The sequence below is a fragment of the Symphalangus syndactylus genome, chromosome 18 (genome assembly GCF_028878055.3).
Source record: "Symphalangus syndactylus isolate Jambi chromosome 18, NHGRI_mSymSyn1-v2.1_pri, whole genome shotgun sequence".
NCBI classification, from domain to species: Eukaryota; Metazoa; Chordata; class Mammalia; order Primates; family Hylobatidae; genus Symphalangus; species Symphalangus syndactylus.
Window position 1 is genome coordinate 41580960 of NC_072440.2, and position 20551 is coordinate 41601510.

Genomic DNA, 20551 nt, shown 5'->3' on the forward strand with positions numbered 1-20551 from the left:
TCCTTAAAAGAATAATTGCAGATTTGGAAGAAAAAAGCTTTATCCAAGACTGGATACTTTAAGGGGTCTGTTAGCTTACTTTCCCTTTACTTTCAATTTGCAATTGTTGGAAACTATACTGGATATCCACCACTAAAACAGAATCAGCTCTTGCTTAGGTTAAAAGTTCCTAAGGCCTTTAGCTTTGATTTCAGTTTTGCAATATGCTGTAACTGCCAGGACAGTGACCCCTGGTGAAGACAAAGTTTTGAGTATCAGATCGCTTGATATGATTAAGCACATTCCTGTTTCATTCCACAGATACCAATATTAAGTCAGACATGAAACTCCCTTTTGATGCCTATCACTATGCTCTGACTCGCTGCACAACTTAACCTCTTGGTGACTCCAGTTCCTTATTTGCAAGTGGAGATAAACAGGTCTGCTGTGAGGATTGAATAGAATAATACATGTAAAAGATGCATTATTTACTTGATACCCAGCCTGGCACATATGAAGGATTACTAAATAAATTGTTTACATGAACATTATTACTACCTAATTGTTTTTAATTCAGGAAAATGTAGAAGCTTCAACATCAGAACATGCTTCTGTAGTAGTACTTTTTCCTCTAGTTCAGTACCCTGTCAACCACCACATGAAGTGGCGTAACAAGACATAATTGAAACACTATTGCAGTGAAAGGAACACTAGACATGCAGTCAGAAATCTGGGCTCAATTTCTGAAATGCATGTAGCATTTACCATATGCCAGGTACCGCAGTGAGTATTTAACATACATTAACCTAAGCTGTCATAACAATCCAGTAAGATAGGTGCTGTTATTACCCTCATTTTCTGATGAGGAAACTGATACAAAAGAAGTTAAGTAACTTGCTCCAAATCATACATATTTGGCAAGCTGTGGAGCCAGAATTTGAACCCAGACCGGCAGCTTCCGGTCCATGCTTCATAGCCTTTGAACTCTGTGAGCTTCAGTTTTCCCAATGGCACAATGAGAATAATAATCCTACAGTCATCTCACAGGGTCCTTGCAAGAATTTAATGTGATAGTAAATCTAAACTGCCCTGGCACTGAAAAAGACTGTACAAATATAAAGGATTATTGTTATTAAGATTCTTAACCAAAATGCATCACTATCTGTATAAACAATGAGACGGTATAGCTGAACTAATACCACTAAAGATGTGATGTTATAAGCATTCCAGGTGCCAAATGCCAACAAAAATATTTTTCCCAGTGAACCTCAATATCTCAATGTTATTACCTGAAAGAGAAATTGAAATTATTTATCATTTTTTGAAAGTACTATTTGAACACTTAAAATTGTTTACTCTGTAACTTTTAGACTTAATATTTTTTCAGAATGTCAAAGAAGCCTTCTTACATGTTCAGAAATGACTGTAACAGGGCATGTTTAAATGGGCATGTAAATGTTAAGTCCTGTCCTGTGAATGGTAAACTCACAGAGTGAATTCATTTTGCTTTTTGGGTCTTAGGAAAGAAAGAAAAACTGACATTCACAACCTTTGGTCTTTAATTTCTGAACAGAATTACGACCTAAATGGAAGAATGATGTTGTTTATCTGTTAGCACCTTTCAGAGACAGGGCCAAGATTTCTAATTACTTGTGCATAATTGGTGCTCGGTAAACATTTTTGGATTAAAAGCTTAACCCCATACAGATAGTTCCTGCTCCATTAGACAAATTCATATCACATTCCTAATCAAGCCTCTGATAGGCAATATGCAAAAAAATAGCAACTCTAAACCTTTATATCATTCAAAGTTGTAAAATTATATTCTAAGACATCAATGGACATCAGCATGCAGCAGTTTTTAAAATTATATAAGAAGTCTCAATGTGCTGTGAAGTATATACACAGGATTAAAAACTATTACCTCAACTGGGCTTGAAATTGCTTCCAGCTAAACAATGAATATTAAATTAAATAATAATGGTTTTTTTGCCTCTTAGAATTTATAAATGCACTGGACTTTGCTTTGGGTAGACCACTTTTCTTTTAAAGGAAGAGAGAGGAAAAGAAAAAAGGGCAGAGAGGAAGAAAAATAAAACCTGTAAGAATGTTGGAAATAAAATTTCCCCCATATACTGTTGGTAAATATCATTGTACCAAACAAACACATTGATAAAAACATTGTTGACCTCCAAACTGCATTGCAAAAATCATGCTTTTCAAAATAGTTTTGTAAAAATTTATGAAAATCTTATTAAAGATGTTAGTTATGAAGAATTGGGTAGTTGTTCATTTGAGTCTCCACCTCTTTTCTGTTATTTTAATGCTATATATATATATATGTATATATATTTCTGTAGAATTTCTAGAGTGCACTTTATTCAGGCTTTCCAAGGTTATATGGCTAACATAAACTATATAAATCATATGCCCAAATTTTTGAACAATGTAGTCATCATAACTTCTATAAGCATAGTATCAAAATCAAGGTATAATTGCAGAACTCTTACAACTTCAGTGCTCTAAATAGAAAGTTAACTTCACTTTGAAACACAACTTTTGATGAAAAATTCTAAAAGATTTATATAGCTCATTCAAAAATTTCAAATATGCCTATGAAAAATTCTTTATTCCTTAGTGAAACATTTGTTAGCCATGATGCATTTATGGACTTATGAAACATTTTGCTTGCAGTTTCCTTGGGGTAGTCTAGTCAGATGAATTTGGCACCCACACAGTGATCCGGTGTGTTGCTAGTCAAATGCTGTTCGTGAACCTGTGCCACCTGTCTGTGAACCCTTTGCTAACACATTGCAACAAGATAATCAAGAAGCTTGACCAGAATCTAAGCCAACTATACCAGTAAGCTGACACTCCTTTTTAAATAGCATACATTTCCCGGTAAAGCAACCAATGTGTTCATTTATATTCTGGACCAAGTTCTTTCATTTCCTTGGGGATCAGTGACAGGTTATGGACTGGCTACTCTGAGTAGCACTGTTTTAGCATGTTTTTGAGTACTCCAATGTGATGCTCAAAATCTTGGGTTCAGGAGGCAGGCAGACCTGAGTTTGAATCCTGGCCTAGCAACTTGGTAGTCTATGGTCTGAAAGAAAAGAATTGGGTGCCTATTAGAAACAGCAGGCAAGGTAAAATGAACAGGTTAGAGGAAAGGGCCTAGCGTTTGGTGTCAGAACATCTTGGATGAACCATGGTCACGACTTTAATAGGCTGCTTACCTTAAGGTAAATGTCTTAAATGAGAAAATATGCATCAAGTATACACACACACACACACACACACACACACACATTGCATAGGGCTTGATACAGATAAAGTGCTCAAACTATTTTGTTTATTTGTTCAAATTGTGTGACATAGTAGACTGGTTTCCTAGACTGGTTTTTTTTATACAGAAATATATTTGTTACTCTGGAATCTGGTGATCTAAATATTTTAGTCAATATTTGCATTGATATCTTATTGCTTGTCATCACTGATTTTACTAGCCTTATCAACTAATTAATAAATAAGAGAATCCCCCAAAGTCCTGCCAAACCTGAAATACTTTTAGAGTCACATCAATATTTTTTAAATTGTGGATAAATCTATTTAATCCCAATATGACTCATGACGTGTCTGTGTAGCCACCGACATTTTTGTAGCATTTAATCACTTGGCTGGCATAGTTCTAAGCAAAGATGGTAACACTAAAATCTGAATGGAAGAGCACGCATTGATTTGAGGTTTACTCTTCTCTGTTTACCCACCTACCTCATAAACCAGGTTCGGAGTAGGCAAGTCAGTAAAGGAAGACCCTCGCTAGTTCCTGTCTCCCAAAAACTCAGTTTTTTAACTTTTATTTTTGATTCGGGGGTACATGTGCAGGTTTGTTACATAGATAAACTCATGTCACGGGAGTTTTTGAACAGATTATTGCATCACCCAGGAATTAAGCCAATAACCCAGTTATAACCCAGATATAACTGTTGGGTTTTCTTTGAACCCAGTAGTTACCTTCTCTGCCCCTCTCCCTCCTCCCACCCTCCAGTGTCTGTTGTTTCCTTCTTTGTGGTCATAAGTTCTCATCATTTAGCTCCCACTTATAAGTAACAATATGCAGTATTTGGTTTTCTGTTCCTGTATGAGTTTGCTGAGGACAACAGCCTCCAGCTCCATCCATGTTGCCACAGAAGACATGATCTTGTTCTTTCTTATGGCTGCATGGTATTCCATCGTGTATATGTACCACGCTTTCTTTATCCAATCTGTCATTAATGGGTATTTAGGTTGATTCCATGTCTTTGCTATTGTTAGCAGTGCTGCAGTAAACATTCTTGGGCATGCATCTTTGTGGCAGAGTGATTTATATGGAAACTTATGAAATAGTAATAATAATTCATTATCAAGTCTCTACAGCAACAACTGGGCTCATGGGCATGTTTAAAAGATGCATGAAAATGACTAACGTCTATTAGTACAAATATATCTCTTTAAAAAGTGCATTAACATAATTTGTGCAAGTTCTTGTTGCACCTTGCACATGTTGTTCATGCTCCATCATTACCCACACAATTGTGTATGTGCTATTGTTGCTGAGCTAACTCAAACTTATCTAGTTCCTTTTTGTTTCTTCTTCTAACTATTACCACCTCCTAATTATCTTGTCCTGCCTCCAAGATTATCACCCTCCAATTTATCCTCCCTAAGGCTGCCGGAATGGATTTTCTAAACTGCTCATCAGATCATGTCACTTTTCATTAGAATCCTTCAGTGGCTGCCCATTGCCTTAGGATAAAATTCAAACTCCTTAGCTTGATCTGGTCCCTGCCTGTTTCCCTGGCCTCATTTCATATTATTCTCTTGCTCAGTCTAACTAAACTACAGTATTTGCAACTCTTGACCTGTTCCAAGCTCTCTCAGTGCTCCTCCCTTAGCCAAGAATATCCTCCCCTTTCTCCACATATTGTCTGGCGAATTCTTACTGTATAGTTAGTTACCTAATCCAGAGGCCTTCCCTGCTGGTCTTCTCAAGCTAAGGGCTCCTGTGTTACCAGCTCTTACCTCTTGGGCGACTTGTAAATCCTGTAATAAAATGATCAATATTCATCTTTAAACCTCCCATTAAACTGTGAGCTCCCCAAGGGCATGAAGAGTTTTCCTCTTTGGCTTTCTAATTTCAATGCCTATAACAGACCTGGCACATAGCAGCTGTTCAATCGATGACAAATTAACACATATTCAAAATGCTGAGCTAAATTGCACAACTGCACATCTGAAAAATACCCTAGCAAAATGTAACATATTCCATCTCTGGAATCCTTAACTTTCAAAGCCTAAAATAGCCAATATTTATTCATCCACAATTCCAGGTGGTTTTAATGTGGAGGAAGCCAAGTCACCACAGTACTTTTCACCAGCCCAGGGCAGTTTCTTTGCTACATCCTTACCCTGCATCTTAAATAGTGTTCAGATCAGCTTGGTTTCCTGGCTGTATTGTTTTATATCAGGAAGTACACATGCATCATGTGTGGGCAGGACCCATAAATAGTCTGCATTACTAAATAGCCCTTTACATTAAATAAAAGATTGCATTCTTTTTTAAAGATCATACTAATAAAAATAGTGATCTAGTATTTAGGCACTTAAAGTTGTCCATTTAATTGCATTAGGGTTTTTCAGTGACTCAGATTGGGAGTTTTAATTTTAACTTTTAGCTTAATAGTTTCAGTGTTTCCATGGTCACAGCCTGACTTTGAGGTGAATACCTGACCCTAAGGAATTAATTGAATAGTACCATTTGCTGCTCCCACCTCCCCACTCATGAGACACTGACTGGACCAGCAGCACTTGAGACTAGACATGATACAGATGGTGCCTGTCTAAGTCACTTTCTGACAGTCAGGACATCACGGCCACAAATATACAGAAAAACTGCAACTCAGAGTTTAGACACTACAGAGGAAGCAGGAACTGTTCAATCCTTTGTGTTATAAGCAGTCACATAATGGAGCTCCTGAGAACACAGGGTTCCGTGATGATGGAAGTTAGTGGTTGAATAGACACGAGGGCTCTGCCCACTGTTAGCTATTATGCAGCATCAGAGTGTCCTGAACAGGCTGCACATTCTATTCTTCTAGGAATCTGTGGCCTTAAAGACCAGATATTTGGACCAGAGGCAGCTTTGTCCTTAAAGAGACATGTGAGTGTTTTCCAGATGAAGAATGATGTGAACTGTATGATTTATTCCCTCTTACTTCTGTAATTACAGAGCACTCATGTTTCTCCCCATCTTGAACAATGCAAGGCCAGTTTTGCATTGCTCTTTCTCTTCTATGTCTCAAAGGATTAGAAAAAGCATTGCGTATATCAGAGATTAAGCTAATGATTTTCTAGACAATGTGAGGAAAGATCAATCCAAGTCTTCAATTTTATATCTGCAAATATCCTGTGGATCTCTACTTCTCAAAATAAATGGCTTTTCCTACTGGGGCAAATCCAGTTTCTGGTTTACTTCTCTGCTCCCCCAGCCCCCTTTTCTCTCTAACTGCCACAAGGAAAACCTTTCTGTTTGGTATAAGCTAACTAAGAGATTTGGCTCCCAAGGAAGTTTTCTTAGAGATTGTAGATAAAGAAATGCAAACAGTCACATTTCTTTAGCACGGAAATTTGTACTTCCTTGGATAATGGTTTCAGCATTTTATAGGTGAGCTACTTGCTGACTGTTCATTATCATTTAGTCAAAAACAACATCTGTCGTGGGAAGGCCAGGAGGAAACCTCTTTGGGTTGCTTATTAGTTTTCCTTTCTCTGTTTCATGTTTAGTGACAAGTTACATCTTTTAGACTATCCGTATTTGTGGAGCCAGAAGATATTTGTCCTTTAAAAAGAGGTTTTGGTTTTGTGAAGTTTGCTGGTCAACTTGTGGGAAAGCCCTTTTCCTGGATGGGTCAGCCCCTCCTTAAAGGGGAGAGAGCCAGTGCTTCCTTGCCCTGAGCTGTCATTCCACCTCCCCAGACACTGGCTCCCTGAGGAAAAGCAAGGTGAAAATGAACCATTTTCTAAAGTTAAAAAGGATAGAAGGGTCTTCTACGGTTTCAAGTACAAAACAAAATAAAATTGTGACATGAACTCCAGAGCCAGCTTGTTTTTCATTGGACCCAGCAAAGTGGAAGAGGAGAGCCATGCCCTGAGACAATGGACAAGGCATCCACCAATCAGTATTTGGAATATTTGAATCTCAGTGCTGGAGGCCAAATAAACCTATGGCTCATAACAGGCACATATGTAAGAACACCCACTATATTTGTATTAATTGTTTGCAATAGTGTTGGCCAAACTCAGAACCTCCTGGGAACATTTTTTAAAGTACCTACTGCTGAATCAGAATCTCTGGGTCCAGGGAGCTGCAGTTTTCTTTTTTTTGTTTTTTAACTTTTGAGTTCAAGGGTACATGTGCAGGTTTGTTACATAGGTAAATTTGTGTTATGGGGGTTTGTTGTACAGATTATTTCATCACCCAGGTATTAAGTTTAGTACCCATTAGTTATTTTTCCTAATCCTCTCCCTCCTCCCACCCTCCTCGTCCCCAATAAGCCCCAGTGTGTGTTGTTCCCCTCTATTTGTCCATGTGTTTTCATCATTTAGCTCCCACTTATAAGTGAAAGCATGTGGTATCTGGTTTCCTGTTCCTGTGTCAGTTTGCTAAGGATAATGTCCTCCAGGTCCAACCATGTTCCTGCAAAGGACATGATATTTTTTTTATGGGTGAATACTATTCCACAGTATATATGTACCACATTTTCTTTATCCAGTCTATTATTGATGGGCATTTGGGTTGATTCTATGTCTTTGCTAATGTGAGTAGTTGCTGCAGTGAACATACATGTGCATGTGTCTTTATCATAGAACAGTTTATATTCCTTTGGGTATACACCCAGTAATAGGATTGCATTTTTCATAACCACCCAAAAAGAGTTTTGGAACTCTCTTGTTCCAAAACCCCAGTTTATATGTCATATAGTGTTACACTTTTAGTTATATGAAATAAGCTACTATATTTTCTCTTTGAAGCCATTGCAGGATTGGAGAGTGAAACACTGAGAGTACATGTTCTTAATCCCCCTCAAAATATCAGTTTATAGTCTTTGAGACATTTGGGCCATGTTGTCTTGAGACATTCTTTATTTTTGTTATACTTTATGAAAAAAACAACTATAAAAAGAAGCTATTCACTTGGTTAAGGAGAAACTGAAGGCTCTGAATTGATCGAAAGCTAACAACATCAGACAACTTAAATACCAAATATACTGGGCCATCAACTGTGAGTCAAATCCTTAAGATGATCCCTGTATATAAATGAAGCTAATCATTGACTATTCGACTATCGCCTTGATTCAATCAAACTTATATATTTGAGTTAATTGATAATATATGGACACTAAAATAGAATCATTGTAAGAAAAGAAAAATCAAATATTAGATGTTGAATTATGGAGCCCATTTATATATGGACTTTCTCTTTGACATCTACATTGATTTTTTTTTCTGACCTTAACAATGGAAGGTAAACAGAGAACTTCTAGTGAATCTCAGAAGCTGAGTATCTTGTCCCAAATTCAGCTCAACTTGAAAGTCTTCATCTACAAACTCACATATGGCTTAGCAACCACTGATTTCATTTTTTATAACTCAAGAAAATTAATTTGTGGGGACCCACATCTCCAAAAGTTTTATTGACTAATCTTAATCACCAAACTTTCTGTAGGGAACCTTCTGGTAAAGGCAGAGTGCCTTCTGCCTTTGCTTAGTATTCCTTAAAAATGAACTTCTTGTTCTACACCACTTATGATTTTTTTATAGTGAACATTATAAACTAAGAGAAACAGCTGAATAAAGCCATATGACACAATTAGGAACAGTTAATAGAAACTATAGTCTCTATAAATCCACTGCTTGTTCCAAAAGATACCAATTAGTTTTTGCTGTCTTCATTGGTTGGCATCATATAGACATAGCTGAAGTTCAAAACACTAGAACAATACCAATTAGACCTTATGAAGAAGCAGGAGATGATGGGAAGGGCCAGTTCTTGGATTTTAAGTTAATATAAAACATATATTGAAAAACTGTTCTGTAAAGCTATAAACTATACCATATTCAAGGACATAATATGTAATAATGAATATATGTTTTTGGCATATTATATCTAGACTAAGAGAACTTTATTAAATATGCACCACCTATAGTTTATTTTTTATCAGCAGAAATCAAAGTTAATACAGTGCAAAAGGCTATCATTATAAAATATTCATACAATTATCAAAACTTGATAAACAGGAGTACACTGGAACATGGCAACTCTGAGCTTATTATGGCTTTTAGTAAAAACATTCCTGGGGCAATGTAATATTGATATTGAAGTAACTTATTAAAATTAGGATAATCATGATGAAAAAGCAAGCAACTTGAGTAGTTTCCTTCCAGAGTGAAATAATGCCTATTCTATTGCCATTACTGACCTTTGAAGGTCTAACTGAATATTGATAGGCAAATAACAGGTGTATTTCAATTATATAAAAGTTCAACATAAGAAATATGTTCTGTGAGCATTCTCTCCTCCTCCTTTTCTAACTGAGCCCACAGGAAAAGAGCTTTCTCTTTGGAGGAAGTCATGCAAGCTTTATCCCTTCTCTCTCTACTTCTCCTGTGGGACAAATGGCCTATCTAACTAACAAGGTGGAAGAAGAAACCTAGCGTATATGCCCTAGCCCAATCTGGGATCTTTTAAAAAGTGGCTCATGCCTAAAATGCACTTATTTGTCTCCTGTACATACATTGGGCAGCTGTTCTGGAGAAAGAATTCGTAAACCCATTTAAACATGGATCCACACTTTCTTCTTACTTTTCAATGAACTCAATCCCTCATAAAAGTGATAGTTTTTATTTCTATCTGTGTGACCCTATCTCTTTCTTCTGTATTAGATCAGAATTAGGGAGAGAAAATTAGAGGTGGATTATGTTACTGCCAATCCCATCTACCCTCACGTCCAAATCTAACATAATTGGAGTTCTGGAAATTCCATATCTTTCTGTTCAGCTGCTCTAGTTTAGCCTGTTCCTCATCCTTTACCACCCATTACATCCTTGCCTTAGACCCTTGTATTACCTACTTCTAATCATTGTCTAGTGTCTCTTCAGAAGGCCATGTAGTTATACTCTTGTACTCTATTTCTCTTAAACTCCTGAACCAATGAATCCATCTAGGCGTCATCTTTACTACTTATTTGAATAACAAACTTCTTCTAGCCTACCCACCAAATCTTTTCCAGCCTCCTATCCTAGGTAGGGGCATGAGTTTTCTCTTGTCAATGGATCCTAGAACTATTTTGTCAGTCCTTAGTGATAAAACCTTAGCTCTTTTTGTCCCATTAACAAGAAATTTTAATAATCACTGCTACAACCTGTAGTTCCAACTACAGCTAGCAAAGTAATAATGATATAGTATTATTATTAAGAGAGTTCATCTGGCCGGGTACGGTAGTTCATACCTGTAATCCCAGCACCTTGGGAGGCAGAGGTGGGTGGATTACTTGAGGTCAGGAGTTCGAGATCAGCCTGGCCAACATACTGAAACCCCGTTTCTACTAAAACTACAAAAATTACCTGGGCATGGTGGCGTCCGCCTGTAGTCCCAGCTACTCGGGAGGCTGAGGCACAAGAATTGCTTGAACCCAGGAGGCGGAGGTTGCAGTGAGCCGAGGTTGCACCACTGCACTCCAGCCTGGGTGACAGAGCAAGACTATCTTAAAAAAAAAGTTAATTTGCAAGTAATATGAGAAAAATTGATTTTCAAATTAGCTGTGTTTTGCACATATGACATATGAGCGTTACTTTATGGTAACTCTTTCCATCAGTATGTATAAATGTAAGAGAGTTTTCTTAGCATATATATCAGAGACCTACTCATTGCAAAACTGGTCATAATATGGGCATTTTGGGTAGTGGTATCAATTGAATTCCTGATTTCTCTGTTTTGACACATCATCTTTTCTGAGAGGCTTGCTCTTTGAGAGAGTACCCGCTATCTCTGTTTCCCATACTTCCCCTTGAGAAGCCTGCACTGCTTGCCGATTTGAAGGAGAGGAAAATCATCAGGAGTTTTGGAGTGACTCTTATTCCAGTTGTCTCATATGTGCAAAAAGTAACCATGTTTCAAGACATCTTCATTATTCCCATAAGTGCGTAATAAGAAAAGAAATATCCGCAACCAGAAACTCAAAAAGAAGCAGAAATCTTTATCTGCAAGGACACAAAGAATCTTATTTTACCATCCATGACAAGATATTTAAGTGTCACTTACCCTCTTAGCATGTTAGTTTTCCTCCATTATTGAAATGGGTGACAGTTTTCTGGCCAACTTCATTAATTAACCAGCCCATCAAGTAAGTAGTTTTTGAGTAAAAATGTTTTAAGCGCAATACTACACTATATGCTGGGGAAAGAAAAGTCTATCTAAACTATTACAGACCTATTTCTTGTTTCCCAGGACCATAAAAAGAAGCCCATGTACATTAAACAACTAGGGAAGGGGACTATACATTGTAAATGTTTGCCATGTATCTTAGCATAGAGTTTTGGATACAGTGGGTACTCAATAAATACTTTTAAATTAATTAATAATAAATAAGCACACATTTTTGCTATTATATTACTTTATTATATTTATTATATATGTAATGGGCTGAATTGTATCACCCTCAAAATTTACACGCTGAAGTACTCAGAATGTGGCCTTATCTGGAGATAGGGTTTTTACAGAGGTAATCCAATTAAAACGAGGTTATTAGAGTGGACTAACCCAGTATGACTAATACCCTCAAAAAAGAAGAAAGCAAGAGATACACACAGAGAGAATGTCATACCAACATCAAGGCAGAGATCATGGTGATGCTTCTATAAGCCAAGGAATGCCAAAGATTACTAACAAATCACCAAAATCTAGGGGAGAAGCCTGAAACCGATTCTTCCTCACAGCCCTCAGAAGGAGCTAACCCTGCTAACACCTTGATTTCTGACTTCCAGTCTCCAGAACTGAGAGACAGTAACTTTTTGTTGTTTAAGCCACTCAGTTTGTGATTTTTTTCGTGGCAGCCCTAGCAAACTAATACACATTCGCTTTAAGCCTCTTAATTGAATGGTTGACAGAAAAAAGCTATTTTTTAATAACAGCGCATTTAGTGAAAGAATTTATAGTTTTATAACATTATTTAACTTTTGATAAATCATGGGGCCCTTGAGACCCAAAAGACATAGAATTTCTCCTTTACCCTATATTTAACCACAAATTCATTGAAATCCTTTCCTTGAAAATTCTGTTTATCTTTAATGTGTTTTATAGAGAGAGAAAAAAGGATCACTTTTATATATAAATCATGTGCTTTCTATGTTCTATGCATGTTTTAGCTGTTTATTTAACAGATACATATTTAGAATCCGTTATATGTTAGGTATTGTACTGAGCCCTTGAGAATAAAGTAGTGACAAGACAAATAGCATCTCTGTTTTCATGGGACATATAGTTTAGTGATAGAGTCAAATCATAAATATGCAGATAAAAATAAATATGTTATCATAATTGTGCTAAATATTAAGAAGAAAATATTTAGTGTGCTATGATAGAACAGGAAGCTAATTAAGACTTGGGAGTCAGGCAAGACCTTCTTGAGGCTGTGACATTTAACTCGAGAAGGTTCAGTAGGAGTCAGCCAAGTGAAGGGTTTCATTCCAGAAAATGCAAACCCTTTATAAGGTTTAAAGCAATAAAAGGATATGATAAAATTTTTATCTTTAAGAGATTACTCTGTGGTGGGCATGGTGGCTCACACCTGTAGTCCCAGCACTTTGGGAGGCCAAGATGGGTGAACTGCTTGAGTCCAGGAGTTTGAGACCAGCCTGGGCAACACGGCAAAATCCTGTTACTACAAAAAATACAAAAAAATTAGCTGGTTAGATGGCACTTGCCTGTAGTCCCAGTTACTTGGAAGGCTGAAGTGGAAGAATCACTTGAGCCCCAGAGGTGGAGGTTTCAGTGAGCTGAGATCATGTCACTACACTCCAGCCTGAGTGACAGAGCGAGACCCTGACTCAAAGAGAGAGAGAGAGAGAGAGAGAGAGATTATTCTGGCTGGTAAAATAAGGAAAATTGAAAAAGGACAAGAATGAGAGTAGAAATAGCAAGTTACAGTACTCTCAAGGTGTCCAGAGTCTCAAGGTGTCCAAAGATGATGTCCTAGACAAGTGGTAGAGATAACACAAAGAAATAGAAGGATTCCAGATATATTTTTCAGCTAGAATCAACATGATTTTTAATGTGAGGAGGGAGGAAAAAGGACATATAAAACCTGATATCAAAATCCTGGTAGAAGAAGTAGAATGAGTGGATGGCCCATTTACTGAGACAGGAAGCCCTGAAGGAGGGATAGACTTATTTAGGATAAAGGTTGTACTTTATCTTCTATTTTAAAATTTTAATCTTCATAGCAGCTCTGAACTTTAGACATTATTATCACTTGGTTTACTGATGAAAAGGTAACTTTCGTCAGTCTCTGTAAGTAATATATCCTGAGGTTTTGTATTCTTCCAGCTAAGCTCCATGACTTGTTAAAAACTAAATTTAAGCAACACTGAGTGAGCATTTATCTTGTGCCAGGCATTCTGTGAAACACAAGGATGAATGTTTCAGCTTCAGCCTTCTAATGAGGGAAACAAAACAGAAATTATAATTCCATGTAGAAAATACAATATTAGAGATATTTAAGGAATATTTTGGAAACCCAGAGGAAGACATTTACATTAGCTTGGAGTGTGAGTGAGAATGACACAAAACTTCCTAGCAAAGGTTACATCTGAGTTGAGGCTTAAAGGGTCTGCTTAGAAATTAGGTTCATGGATCAGGGCTAGCACTAGTGGAGGAAGAGAGAAGAGGATTGAGTAACCAGTATAATTAATAAAATACACAAAGTTTTGTAAACTGGAAATGAAGGTAAGTACTATACCATAAGGTTTTTAAAGGAATATTAAAGAGCTTTGTTTTTATTATATAATGCATAGTAAGGGAACATAGCTGTATTCTCAATTCAGGAGTAACATTTTCAGTTATCCAATATCTCATTCTGTTGGCTACATTGAAGATGAACTTGAGGGTACTAAGTCTGGAGAGGGGAAACCAATTCAGACATGAGCAGAGTAGTCCATTAGAGAGATGATAAGAGTTCTAATCAGGTTGATGGCTGTTCATATGGAGAGAATTAAATGGACTGGAGAACTAATTAAAAAGTAAAATCCGTAAGAAATGACGATGCATAGATGTGTTAATTTGAAGATCAAGAAAGAGTAAGGAGTCAGGGATAAACCCAGGTTTCTAACTTGGGTTGGTAGGTAGCAGTTACAAGAAGCAAAGCCAGGTAGGGAGAAGAACATGAGTTTAGGTTCAGACTTTTTGAATCTGAGGTTCTACATGAAATAGAACTGAAAATATATTCTCAGATCAGTGTTTTTCAAGAGAAGCCTTGAAAATAGCCATTTGTCCATTATTAAGGTTCAATCAAGATTTGTAGTGAATAAGAAAGCAGAATTTCTTTATAATTTTTCATTTTCATATATTCAAATGAAAGCAGACAGTAATACAGTTCTGTAGTTGGTTACATTTTTGGCACTTCTGTACAAGATTAAAGGAGTTTATTGGATGTGACTCATCGATAAAGTTACAGAGTTGATCTATGACAGAAGCTGTCTTTATCTGTGAAAGAGAAAGAAGATTGTAGAGGAAAACAGTGTTGTGTCTTGGTGCCTATGTTCTTTCCTCTAGCAAGACTCTTTTTGGGTGTCCTACCACCTAATCTTGTCTGGAAACAGATACTTTTTCTCCTTTGGGAGGCAGAGGCGGGTGGATCATGAGGTCAAGAGATCAAGACCATCCTGGCCAACATGGTGAAGCCCTGTCTCTACTAAAAATACAAAAAAAAAAAAAAAAGAAAGAAAATTAGCTTGGTGTGGTGGCATGTGCCTGTAGTCCCAGCTACTCAGGAGGCTGAGGCAGGAGAATCATTTGAACCTGGGGGGGCAGAGGTTGCAGTGAGCCCAGATCGTGCCATTCCACTCCAGCCTAGTGACAGAGTGAGTCTACATCTCAAAAAAAAAAAAAAAAAAAAGATGCTTTTTCTCTATAGCAAATGAATTACATCCTGAGTTCACTCCTTGATGCAGAAGAACTTTGTTTTCATAAGGAAATTCTAGATAAGCATACCACAATTCAAAGACAGACGGTCTATAGACCAGACAAATTTATAGAATTCTGTCTTTAGAGGAGAGAGAGACAGTTGGTGCAGATCTCCTGACTAGCAAACACAAGAAAAAGCCAAAATAAAAAACGATATAAGTCCAAGCCCAATTCTTCCCATGCAATTACTGTTCAACAAATCCAGAATGTTTTTAGAAAAACATAAAATACAACCTTAAATTAAATACAGAATATCTCTAGAAAAATATAGAATACAATTTCAAATGAAATGCCTTATGACTTTTATATACAAAGCATGTGTTTCTGTGGAACACAGTCCTTTGAAAGAAATCCACCCTGTGTAAAATTGATTTACATATAAAATATTAAAATTGGGATGTGATTCTAGAACATAGAAATACTTTCTAAATATGATAAGAATGTACTGTGTTTTAAATCTATACCTCATTAATTAAATAGGTTTAGGTAACATAAAACATGGCCTGGATTGATCAAGAGGGAGGTGACTGAAACTATTTTTTCGTTCCACCAAGAACCAGTGAGGCAAATTTTCTTTCTAGTTCACTATAAAACAGAACTTGTTAATGGGAAACTGCTTATTAAGAAGGAAGTCGGCCGGGCGCGGTGGCTCACGCCTGTAATCCCAGCACTGTGGGAAGCTGAGGCGGGCGGATCACGAGATCAGGAGATTGAGACCATCTTGGCTAACACGGTGAAACCCCGTCTCTACTAAAAAATACAAAAAAAATTAGCCTGGCGTGGTGGTGGGCACCTGTAGTCCCAGCTATTCGGGAGGCTGAGGCAGGAGAATGGCGTGAACCCAGGAGGCGGAGTTTGCAGTGAGCCGAGATCACCATTGCACTCCAGCCTGGGCAACAGAGCGAGACTCCGCCTCAAAAAAAAAAAAAAAAAAAGAAGGAAAACCAGAGTCTATGTCTTTCCCAAGAGTGATATTCAGCCAAAAGACCTGAATAATGGCATTGGACATCCTTACTTATGACTTTAGTGAACAAGCAACAGTATGCATATACTTCAATTTTTTGTAGAGGGATGCCAAAAAGAAACTTGCACTGCAGTGCACTGTTGTGTTGTTGTACACAAGCAATTTTTTAGCTTTTCTCACTGTAGTTTTGGTACTAACTAAACTAATTGTCACAGAATTTTATTGCTGCTTTTTAAATTTTGTTGTTGTTATTGTTTGATTTTGTATATTTGTTTGCTTGTTATTTTTGGTAAGATTGGACTGTCTTTTCCCTGGAATAACAGAATCATCTGGAATAACACAACATACGGCCATTTCTTTTGGGGGAGGAGAATTTAGTAGTCATTTATGGCCTATCATTTTACATTTAACCTAGTTTATTTTATTTTATTATTATTATTTTTTTTGAGACGGAGTCTCGCTCCTCAGGGAAACAAATAGTAACCCCTTCACTCCCTCCAAATCTCAGACACTGCTCCCTACACACAAACACAGGCACATGCACACATGCATACATGCACAGGCACATGTTACACGCATCTACATGCACACAAGCACAGGCACACACCATACCACCACAACTGCATGAGACCTTAGGGTTGAGATGGGAAGGGGAAAGTGCCAGGGAACATTTTTCAAACATTTATCTCTTGAACTTGAGCATTGAAAAGATGATTAGAAATTCACTATACTAATTAAAATATAATACAGTAAAGTACTGAGGAATTTGAACCAAAGGAAAAAGGTCTAAACAAACAGCATATTAAAACTTCATGTCTAGAAGTAGTGGTTGAGAGTACCCCAATGGTCTAATTTGCTCAAGCCATGAAAATCAGTGCTGTGATTACGTGAAAATTGAATTTGATTTAGATTCATTTGTATCTTACATTTGACTTTTTACCTAAAGAGATAGAAAGGAGAAGATATTATCTGTGAATTAGAAAATGGGATTAAAAAAAGAAGCTGTGTTCTCAAAAAAAGATCCATTTTCCTTGGAATGCCCAACTAAAATCTCATGTCACATGTTAATAAATATCTCTCAGCCAGAGACCCTAAAAGTCCCTTTCCTCAGGCAAGTAACCCGAGATTTAAACCTGAAAACAAGTATACCAATGCACCAGACTCCAAAGATGGTGGTAGCTGATCTCAGGAAGACAAATAAGTTCCTAGAAATGCTATTTTCTTTGGGTAGATCTCAAGCCAGTCAAAATGGTGATTATTAAAAAGTCAGGAAACAACAGATGCAGGTGAGGCTGTGGAAAAACAGGAACGCTTTTACGCTGTTGGTGAGAATGTAAATTAGTTCAACCATTGTGGAAGACAGAATGGCGATTCCTTAAGGATTTAGAACCAGAAATACCATTTGACCCAGCAATCCCATTACTGGATATATACCCAAAGGAATATAAATCGTTCTACTGTAAAGACACATGCACACATACGTTTATTGCAACACTATTTACAATAGCAAAGACATGGAACAAACCCAAATGCCCATCAGTGATAGACTGGATAAAGAAAACGTGGCACATATACACCATGGAATACTGTGCAGCCATAAAAAGGAATGAGATCGTGTCCTTTGCAGCGAAATGGATGAAAACTGGAAGCCATCATCCTCAGCAAACTAACACAGGAACAGAAAACCAAATACTGCATGTTCTCACTCAAAAATGGGAGCTGAATAATGAGAACACATGGACACAGAGAGGGGAAAAACACACACCAGGTTCTGATGGGGGAATGGGAGCTGAGGGGAAGGAAATTAGAGGACAGGTCAATAGGTGCAGCAAACCACCATGGTACACGTATACCCATGGAACAAACCTGCACGTTCTGCACATGTATCCCGTTTTTGTTTTTGTTTTAGAAGAAATAAATAGAAAGAAAGAAATGCTATGTTCTGCCTTTTTAACTGAGGAGATAGACCTAGAGTGGAATTCCAGCATCACCATTTGTCTTACAAAGAAGATCAAAGTCATGTTGGAGTTTAAGCCACTTCCCAGTAGAAACTTTGGGGAATTCCAGGTTTGCCTAGGGACTTCCAAATTCGGCCCAAACAAAGCTTTTGTGACTTCACAGCCTGATCCTTTCTACACATGTCTCATTCTATCTTGGATTTGGTTCCCTACCTTTTATGGTACAGTAATTTTTCCTATACATTACGAACTTAATGCACGACATAAGAGCACTCTAGCAAGAGGTAAACAGAAAGAATGGTTTCAAGCCTTGAATTTTCTAGCCTATCCAAGGCAGGTCCTACTGAACTTTGGAGCAGCAAGAAGTCAACTTTTGATGCTGCGTAGTAGTTCTTTTCTGCCCTAAAGTAGTTTTAAGAAGGCAAGTCTAGCTAACAAACTCTTTGTTTTAACCTGGTTTTCTGTAGTAAAGGGTAAGGTAAAAATTACCATAATTAGGCCCTGCGAGGTGGCTCACGCCTGTAATTCCAGCACTTTGGGAGGCCGAGGCGGGTGGATCATGAGGTCAGGAGATCCAGACCATCCTGGCTAACACGGTGAAAACCCGTCTCTACTAAAAATACAAAAAAATTAGCCGGGCGTGGTGGCGGGCGCCTGTAGTCCCAGCTACTCGGGAGGCTGAGGCAGGAGAATGGCATGAACCTGGGAGGCGGAGCTTGCAGTGAGCGGAGATCGCGCCACTGCACTCCAGCCTGGGAGACTGAGGGAGACACCATCTCGAAAAGAAAAAAAAAAGAAAAAAATTTACAGTAATTAACAGTTCAACTATTTGATCACTTTTTCTTTCTTCTGGGAAATATCAGGGGTTAGGAATAGGCTTATAGGAAGGTTCTGGTTTTAGGAATTCCTCTGTTGCTTCTGAGAAGGAAGAATGTACCAAGTAGCTTCTTCATGGGAAAGGGGTATTTTTCCCATTTAACTCCAGCATAGAAATATACCCAGAAGAAGGGGCAGGTTGTCACTATCTGTGAATTATTTCCTATTGTGGCACTAGCCAACCAGCCAAAGATTCCTTCAGTGATTTCCAAACTTTAATTACTTCAGAATCACCTGGAGAACTTTTAAAAGATGCAGATTCCTGGGCTATCCTTCCCCAAATAATCGAATTTTGTACTTACGCTCTCAGACTCAGAAACCTGCATTTTAAACAATCATGCCTCGTGAATTTAATGAAGGCAGTAAGTGGACCACATTCTGACAGTTACTACATTAAATTACCTTTTGGACCTTCATGATAACCCAAGGAAAATTCACTAAGGGCATAATGAGGAAACAAAGACATTATGTGTAGAAGGGTGAGCAATGGAGAAGAAAACAAAAGCCCCATAACTTATCCTATAATTTCTTATAATACATTTCTGCCCTTCAATTTCAATAGCTGTATTAGTTTGCTGAGCTGCCATACAAAGTACCACAATCTGAGTGGCTTCAGCGACAGAAATTGATTGTCTTGCAGTTCCGGAGGATGAAAGTCTGAGGTCAAGGTGTTGGCATCTTTAGTTCCTTGTGCAAGCTATGAGGAAGAATCCGTTCCATGGATGTCTTCTAATTTCTTGTAGTCTCAGGTTTTCCTTGGCTTGTAAATGGCGTTCTCCCTGTGCTCTCACACTTTATTCCCTCTGTATCAATCTCTCTGTATGTCCAAATTTCTCCTTTATGTAAGTATACCAGCCATATTGGATTAGGACTATCCAGTGATCTCATTTTAACGTGATCATCTGCAAAGACATTTTTCCAAATAAAGTCACCTTCACAGGTACTGGGAGTTAAGACTTCAGTGTCTTTTGGGGGAACACAACTTAACACATGATAACAGTACAAAAATTTTTATTTTACTTCATCCTGCTACAGGTGTTAAAGATATGAAAAGAATAGGATTCGAATAGAAAGAATACAAACTGAGTCGTCAACCATCCAAATGTCCCATCCTGTGTTTCCAAACTCCTAGGTAGTTAAAGGGTCTGACCTTTTTATAAGATGCCCCATGGAAAAACAAAAAATTAAGGATTTTTAGAAATCAAACCCATTTAAATTAGCAGTTACTGCTTTCTGACTCAAAAGAGAACATAATATGTATCCTAATTAATAAAGATACTTCAGTGTATTTTGCTTTGACCTGAGAAAGAGTACCAGATATTGAGAAAGAAAAGCATTAAGAAATTAATTTTATTTTTGTATATAAAGATACATAGATTGTAATTAAAGACTAAAAACTAAAATTGAACCAGTTTCAGGGGCTTTATGATTCAGAGGCTTGCTGCCAGGCTATGTAATTTGCAAGACCCAGTGAAACATGAAAATGAGGGGACC